Source organism: Salvelinus fontinalis, chromosome 17 (genome assembly GCF_029448725.1).
Source record: "Salvelinus fontinalis isolate EN_2023a chromosome 17, ASM2944872v1, whole genome shotgun sequence".
Lineage (NCBI taxonomy): Eukaryota > Metazoa > Chordata > Actinopteri > Salmoniformes > Salmonidae > Salvelinus > Salvelinus fontinalis.
Window position 1 is genome coordinate 30,603,804 of NC_074681.1, and position 8,992 is coordinate 30,612,795.

The 8,992-nt window shown below is 39.7% G+C and overlaps 1 pseudogene; it reads right to left on the bottom strand.

Annotated features, from left to right (window-relative positions):
• Positions 1–4,009: 4,009 nt before the first annotated feature.
• LOC129813498 (uncharacterized) lies at positions 4,010–8,596 on the bottom strand (annotated as a pseudogene).
• Between the last annotated feature and the right edge of the window lie 396 nt (positions 8,597–8,992).

An 8,992-nucleotide genomic window follows, 5' to 3' on the forward strand; every position in this document is an offset into this window, starting at 1 on the left:
ATTGGATATGAAGAATAGTATCAAAATCACCCACTAGTGCAAATATTGAAATGTATCCTAGTAACATGCTGGAAATTGTTATTTAACACAGTGAAAACAGTGAACATAAGTATAGTTATGACAGAATGACTCCCCTGGATTCTCACTGTCAGCTATAAACGGCATTTCCTTTCCTCTGCCTCTATTATATAACACCTCCCATTGACTTACATAACGGCACACAACACAAAATACTGTAGACACGCACCCACGTGCACACAGTGTTTTTGTAAGGGGGCTATATATCCTGTTGTCACATTGGGCCTCAGAGCACAGTAGGACACAGCAGAGTCAGACAGTTGCAACCTCTGGATCATCAAGGGGACTGATTGTGTCTTGGTATTTAGACTTGAATTGAATCTCTCCTTGAACCCAGCAGTTTTGTCTCCAGATCCAATAGAAAAACGTCTCAGCATATGTTTAGGGAAGTCATTTGCTTATTGTTTGTACCAATGGAGATATGCAATATAATTAGCACTAGTGGTGTTATATTGACAACTCAGTGTTACCAGTCCTCCTTCTGTAGTAATCACACTTCCTGGTTGCTGTGGGACATGGTCTCCTGTGCACTCTGGGGAAAACTGAAATACTGAGTGCAAATTTTTAAGATTATGGAAAATATTAAACTGTAGTTAAAATGAGTTAAAAATTAGATAAACCATTGAGAGAAAAAGTTCCATCATACCGAAGCAGAATACAACAAGAACCAGCCAGATGATCAGACAGAGTACCATGGTTATACAGAACACACTGAGAGTGACTGTGAGTTACAGTAAGAGGTAGAGATCCTCTCTCTCTCTTCCATGTCCATCTCAGCCTGTATATCACCATCAACTGACAGACATGAATGAGGAGCCTGTTCAGGGAGAGGTAAGATTTAATAGAAATGTATGAGTCAATATTACCTCGTCAATATTGTATTAGCACTCTTTGCAGTACAATTGACAAAGTGTAAAGCCTACATGTCTAGCTCACATAAAATGGAAAGTAGCCTAAAGGAATTGACAATAACTTAAATGCTCCATGAAGTTAGTATTATTAATTTATATGAAAAAAAATATTTTGAGAATGTACACATTCTATTATAATTCAGGTATGAACACTAGTGTAGACTGGTGATTGTTGTTGGTTGTCAAACAAATTAGATTGAAAACTGCAGAAAGGAAAATACACTGGAGATGATCACACAAGCAGCAAACTAGAGGGTTTTCTATAGGGAGATAAATAACTAGGCAGTCAGCACAAATGGTGATAACTCTGAATAAGGCTCACTTACAGTATGTGGCAGCTGAGGGAAAATAATCATCTACCTTCACCAATAAATCCCAGATAACATACCCAATAGATCAACAAAAAGACAAGCATGGCTAATTTACCGCAATGACTTCAAAGAGCGCAGGCCATCTTGCCATGAAGTCCTCTACCATGGGTGCATCACGGACAACTTCATTTTGAACTTCACTGTCTCTCTGTTGTTTATTTTCTTCACATCGGACAGTAGAGCTTTCCGCATGTCCTCGAGGCTCTCTTCTGTTTCTCCTAAGGGATATGTGGGGCAAAAGTTAACTTCTGCTCTCTTTGTCTTTTTAACACCATAGCCTGCGCTTGACTTCCCTGCAGGTTTGTGCTTCAAGGAGTTTATCGTCACCTCTGGACATCCCAGTCTTCTCAGACGAGTGCAGTAGTTTGCCAGTTTGTATTTCAAACTGGTTTTCCATCCTCCACATACAGTGAAGGAATACTTCTCAGTCAGATTTTTAGTAACCTCTGTTGAGTGGACTTTACTTTGGTGCACAATTAAGGCATTCCAGGTCTTAAATGTGCATGGACAGTCGATGTATGTACAGTATTGTCACGGCTTCAATAAGTAGTGAGTGCAGGAGTCAGGCGCAGAGAGCAGGGTAGTTCAAAAGATGTGGATCTTTAATATAGAGACGGTCACGCCACAGACACAAGGGCGCGTAAAGTCCCAGTCCAACAAACAGGACGAAACTGAGCAGGAACAGACACCACAAGAATAATCAAACACCACAAACAGAAAAACAAGCCCGCACAAAAGTCGGCGGGCCTACTGGGTTTAAATAGCCCACAACCAAACCTAAACACGAAACAGGTGCAACAAATCAGACACAACTAAAGGAAACAGAAAAGGGGATCGGTAGCAGCTAGTAGGCCGGAGACGACGACCGCCGAGAGCCGCCCGAACGGGAAGAGGCACCATCTTCGGCGGGATTCGTGACAAGTATATAGCCTTTGAATGTGTAGACAAAGCAGCACAAATGTCGTAGGCAAACATCATAGACCTGTAAATATACATTTTATTCATTGAAATTATGCTTTTTTTCATTAGGAAATGTTTGATTCAATGATCTATTGATTCATGCATGCATCCACTCATATGCACATAAGTTGAATTATTTATTTTTTTGTCAAATAATTTTATATATATTGATGAATGGACACCCATAATATAAAGTAATACTGTTCAACTGCTAAAATGAACTCCACATCCCATTTCAATAAGTCTATGTCACCTTTGCACCACGTTTTACAACATGGAGGCAGCCATGGGCAAACTGTTAAACTGCATGAAATCACCAATCTCATAGGAATAGGTGTATAATCATTAGATCTCAAATATGTAATGAAAATCTTTTTTTAAATGTGTTTTCATGCAAATACATGAACTTTAAAAAAAATTACTTTCACCTTACAAGAAAAAAAATTGCAGTACTAAATGCTGCTGCAAAGTGATTGCAGACGATGTCGTGCACAAGCACCAAAGAATTAGTTAGTTAGCAAGTTAGCTAGCATTTTAGCTAGCTCAAGCGGTGTGCTCTCTTCAGCAAACCTTAATTAGTTCTTGGCTTGGTAAATTCAAAGTTCTTGAACAATAGGTAAATATCATGGTTTTTCGCCAACTAACTTCTTGCAAAATGTTAATCTTGACCTAGTCCTGTTTTACTGTTCATAGAAGCTAGCTAGCATCATCGTTTACCTTTAGCTGCCATGCCAATATGTTTCAGACTCGAGCACAAAATGAGGATATGGAGCAATCACTAATAACGTTACTGCTTACAATTCTGACTACAACCACACAGACAAATGTTGAATAAAATCAATCACTTTGCTTACCTTGACCAAGATATAGGTACTGTCGTCTCCGCTAACACGCCAGCGTTCTTTCTGGAAGATTCTTCTCTCGTGCGGTTTGAATTGTTCCTCACTACTCGTCATGAATTAACTTTATTGGTTCATACTCCCCCTACATTATTCAAACTAGTAGATCTGATTTTGCTTCGTGTTGCATTGATTGTAAGTAATGAAATTGCGTTGAGAGGAGAAACAAGACATGTTTTCGTAAATCTGACAGCCCATCCTGTTCCGTTTTTTCAGTGTACGTTCAGGTTATGCTAAAACCCTACACCCCAACCGGAACAACCACAGGTCTCTTGACCATCAAACCCATACAGGAGGGAAGCTCCCGCTCAGCCCAGTCCAAGCTCTTCTCTGTCCTGGCAATTCAATGGTGGAACCAGCTTCCCCCTAAAGCTAGGACAGCAGAGTCCCTGCCCATCTTCCGAAAACATCTGAAACCCTACCTCGTCAAACAGTGTACTAAATAATCCTCCTCCTCACATCCTCCTCAGATCTATTCAGACTCAGGTTCTAGGGGTCTCAGACTCAGGTTCTCTGTGTTCATATTGTCAAGATCAGATTTTGTACAGTGTTTGAGCTTTCCTGTCACTGTAGGCTTCAGAGGACCGTAGTACAGAGCAGAGTCTATCACTTCAGCAGAGGAGAACTTCAGATCCACAAGGTTGTCCTCTTTTAATTTGTGAGGGTCCATTTTGTACTATCAGTGTTAGTTATGATCCAGAGTAGTCCCGTATGAGGAACTGTGGAGAGGATCCAGGGTGCTGGAGGTACGATAATATTCACTACATTTCTGTCTGAAATAATTATGTCTTCAACACTTGTACCTGTAAAAAAGAAAAACATGGATTACTGAGTCAATGTAGACAGTGTTCAGTATATCCACACTTGGTGTTTCAAAGTGTTTTACCACTTCATATTGATAATACCATATTGTAATGAATACTGGACAGTGTACATTCTGTTAGTACATATTCAGTTAATGGAGAGTGAATTCTTACCTACAAGTGCACAAAAACAAGACTGAATAGAGCATCATCATAGTCACTGGGTGTTAGACAAAGACTTCTCTGTAGAATTATATTCTCTTGGAACATTCACTCTCTGGGTGAATCAGTTACACTCATTACATGTTATGTGTAACACTAAGCTCCTCCTCTTGACACATAAGAATGGGTGCATGTTGACTCCACTTGATGGAACTACTGTCAAATAAAACCTGGAACTACAGAGTAGAAATACTCTCTCAGGCGATGTTAGGTTTTTGTACAGTGTTTCTGGGTTTCCTGTCACTGTGGGCCTCAGAGCACAGTAGAACAGACCAGAGTCTGTTACTTCAGCAGAGGAGATCTCCAGATACACACGGGTCTTCTCTTTGTTCAGTTTACCAGAGAAGCGAGAGTCAAGAGAATCAGCTCTCTGTCCAGTCCCAGTGTAGTGCGGGATGAGCAGAAGGTATTGGGGAGCTGATCCTGGAGACTGTTTATACCATAGTAGATTGTTTGCTGAGGAGTAGTTGCAGGAAAGAAGAACAATACTACCCACTTCTGCATACACTTCATGTTGGTTTGGCTCGATAGTCTGCTCATAGGTGTCACCTGCAAATGGGAAGAGATGAACATTGAGTAATTTTTTAATATTTTTTTTATTTATCGTTGTAATTTTGAAAACAGAAAACATGACACTACTTTGAAAGCCATAACTTACCAATTACTGAGAACATAATAATTGACCAGATGAACAACATGGCTGGGGTTGGAAGTCAAACTGACTAATAGCACAACAAAACCTGAATACTCCAAACCAACTTCATCTGCAAGGTTGTCTGTTGATCATTTCTGCTTAGTTTACCTACAAGCTCCACCCCAAAATGCAGTTGCTCTAAAGATGCTCAATGTCTCCTCTTCTCTCCACTTCTCTCCTGCCCTCTCTTCTCATTTGTCCTCTCTTCAGTGATACTGCATCTCTCATTCCCACTGGGTAGAGTAGAAGGTAGACTCCCTCCATTTTACTGTATGAATCCAATATGAAAGGATTTTGTACAGTGAATCTGGGGTTCTTGTCACTGGCCGTCAGGGTGTAGTACTATAGTACAGAGCAGAGTCTGTCACTTCAGCAGAGGAGATCCCCAGATACACACGGGTTCTCTCTTCATTCAGATTAACAGACAGTCTAAAGTCTTTTGGATCCCCTCTCACCTTATTGTTAGTTGTTACGAGATAAAGGAATTAGAGACCTGATCCAGAGTACTGTCTGTACCACAGCAGACTATCTGCCTTCACTGTATAGTTACAGGAAAGCATAAGCAGTCACTTCTCTCTTCGACAGAGTAACACTGTCTGCTGCTCTGCATTCTGGAAACAAAGAAGAATGCCTTGGGACTTTAAGGTTCTATATGACATTTTTGTGGAAAATATGTTAGCCACATCATATCTAATTGATCTTTGGATGGTTCTTCATGGTCTGTGTAGTCAGATTTTTGAAAAAGTTAATTTTAAGTGAAAAAAATGTAAACTAGGATGTTCTATCTGCATAAACCCATTTCAACTTGTTGCCATAAGGTTCTATCTGCAATCCAAACACAAGCCTGAGCAAATAAAGACAGACCAATCAGAACACGTCTTTGCCATCTCTCTCTAAGTATGGTCTAAGCTGATCTGGCCAGCAATAATGGCATGCAAGCAAAATAACAACACTGTCAGAAGTCTTGAAGTAAATTATGTTGTCACATGGTTGTTCAGTGATGATAGTAATTTGCCTGATGATCATCATACATTTTCTAATGTATTTGATTAGGTGTTACTACTCTATCTTGGTCAAATAGTATTATCATATTATTTATGTATTCAAATAGCTACAGTTTTTTTAACTGAACTAATTCAGAAGTGTCAGAACCAAGATTGACATTTCAGAGGAGTAAGGTTATGTCTGTAATTGCAACACCCTAAACAAACTATCACAGTCAATGTCCCATAATTATCATAGGATACAAAGAGCAAGACAAACTGATGTTACAATATAGAAATGGGTGTGCTCGCTTGATTCCTGTCTTAGTGGCAGCACAGGCCTAGACCATGCAGAACAGAACAGAGGGCATGAGCAAATACTGTAAACTAGTCATTTTAGAGTTGAAAGCAACACTTACTTGGTAATGTGGCCCTCTTGTGGTTGATGCTGGCTTTTCCATTACTATGTACACAATACTGAAAATTACTTTTTTCTTAATTCATCTAAGTAACACTACTAGGCCAACTCTAAAAATTAAACAATGGTCTATTTTCTAATCTATGACATTTTGTAATGGCATTTTAATGTCTCTTATGTCTACATTTACAACCTGGTCTCAGAGCATTTTGTATTATCCTGTAAGTAAAGCCGAACCAGTACATTTAGTATGATATGTTACATTTCAAATACTATGTACTCATTTGTGGATGTCAATTTGAAAACATACAATATGTTATTAATTTGCAAATTGTACAATATGTTATGAATTTGCAAAATGTATGATATGTTACGAATTCCAATGTGTTGTGGCTGATGTTAGCTACAGTAGGTAACTAGGTGGCTAACACCAACGTCAGCTAGCTGGCTAATGTTAGCTAGATTAAGGGATAGGGTTAGGAGTTAGGTTTAAGGGTTAAAGGGTCACTATGATTATCATCATCTGCTACCCCTAGTCTTGGTAGTATCAAGGAGGTAGTGCGACAGTTACTGTGTCAATTTCAAAGTGGTGCTGTATACTGTACAAACAGGTGTATTGTCAGTGTGTAGCTCAGTATGGTTTTGTAAGGGGTTGTATATCCTGTTGTCACAGTGGGCTTCAGAGCACAGTAGTACACAGCAGAGTCAGACAGCTGCAACCTCTGGATCGTCAAGGGGACTGATTTGGAGTTGGCATCTAGATCGGCATGAAATCTCTCCTTGAAGTCAGCAGCATTGTCCCCAGTTCCAAATTTGTGCCGCATAAGCATATACTTGGGGTAGTCGTTTGCTCCCTGTTTGTACCAGAATAGATATGGACTTGAATCGTCTGTTTCATAATGACAGGCAAGTGTTATTTGTCCTCCGTCAGTAGCCGTCTCAACTCCTTTTGGCTGTAACACTCTGTCTCCTCTGCATTCTGGAGAGAAATTATATGCGTTGAAAAATAAAGTCTGTTTGATGATTTATACCCATTAAATCATTGGGAGCATATAAAGTGAGCAACTTTCTCCAGTTTTCATGACAATATAAAGGGATAATTAAAGCAATGGCAGTAAGCAAATCAAAAAAATTATCATACCCCAACAAAATGCAGAAAGAATCAGAATATTCTTCAGCCAAGATTCCATGTCTTGAGATATGTAGGTAAGGAGAGAGCAAACACACTTGTATGTGTCAAAAGCTTTTGAAACCACTTCTTTAACTCTGCCTTAGGAAGCATTGAGGAGGAGCTTCCACTAGGCTCTCTAAGAGTCTTATATCACACTATCAAATAGTTTTTGTAATGAGGCTGTATATCCTGTTGTCACAGTGGGCCTCAGAGCACAGTAGTACACAGCAGAGTCGGACAGCTGCACCCTCTGGATCATCAAGGGGACTGACTTGGAGTCTGCATTCAGATGGGCATCAAATCTATCCTTGAACTCATTGGTATTTTTACTTCCAAAAGAAAAACGTCCCACATGACCTTTGTGAAGCCATTTAATTCATGCTTGTACCAGAACAGGTTGAGATTTCTAGTATCATCTGCATCAAATTGGGAGCCCATTGTGACCTGTTCTCCCTCAGTAGCGATCACTGTTGATAACTTTCTCCCTGTAATCAGATGTTATAGTTTTTTGTACAGTGTCTCTGGGTTTCCTGTCACTGTGGGCCTCAGAGCACAATAGTACACAGCAGAGTCAGACAGCTGCAACCTCTGGATCGTCAAGGGGACTGATTTTGATTCTGATTTAAATGTAGTTAAATTGAGATGGGCATCGAATCTCCCCTGGAATTCAATGGAATTATCTGATCCGAAAGTCGCCCGTTTCAGCATATACTTTGGGAAGTCATTAGCTCCCTGCTTGTACCAGAACAGGAATGGATTTCTATCTACAATATCAAATTGACAGTCCAGTGTAACCTGTTCTCCCTCAGTAGCGATCACATCTCCTGGTGGCTGAATGACTGAGTCTTCTCCTCTGCATTCTGGAAAATAATGTAATACACATTTGTATTAGGAGGAAAATAATCAAGCAGCATGATTGAGGAAATAAAAAGTATGAACTTAACATTTGTTGTATTGTAGTGAGAAATATATGTTTGATAAAAGAAAGGAATGAGAGCGAAGGCAGAAAACAAATCATTAAAATAACGTTATAATACCATAACAAAATGCAGCAAGAATCAGTAAATTTCTCAACCAGGGTTCCATGCCTGCTACTGTGAGATCAGTGGGAGAAGAGTAATACCACTCTGATGTAACTAGGCAATGATGAGAGGATGAAATCCTTGTCTCCTCCTCTTTCTGTGTATCGTCAGCTTTTGAAATTGTCTGAACACTCTAACCTGAGTTGTTGTTCAGTGTCTGAATCTCTTGTTGTCACTGTGGGTATCAGAGCACAGTAGTACACAGCAGAGTCAGACAGCTGCAACCTCTGGATCGTTAAGGGGACAGAGCTAGATGTGAAATTCAACCTGGAATCAAACTCTTTGAACATATCACTATTGCTCACAGTAACATATCCACTGCTGGTCAACAGCCTCTTCACCTTTGCAATCTGAAAAAGTAGTTCTATTAGTTTAACTTATAATTTTGTATAAAAATTAA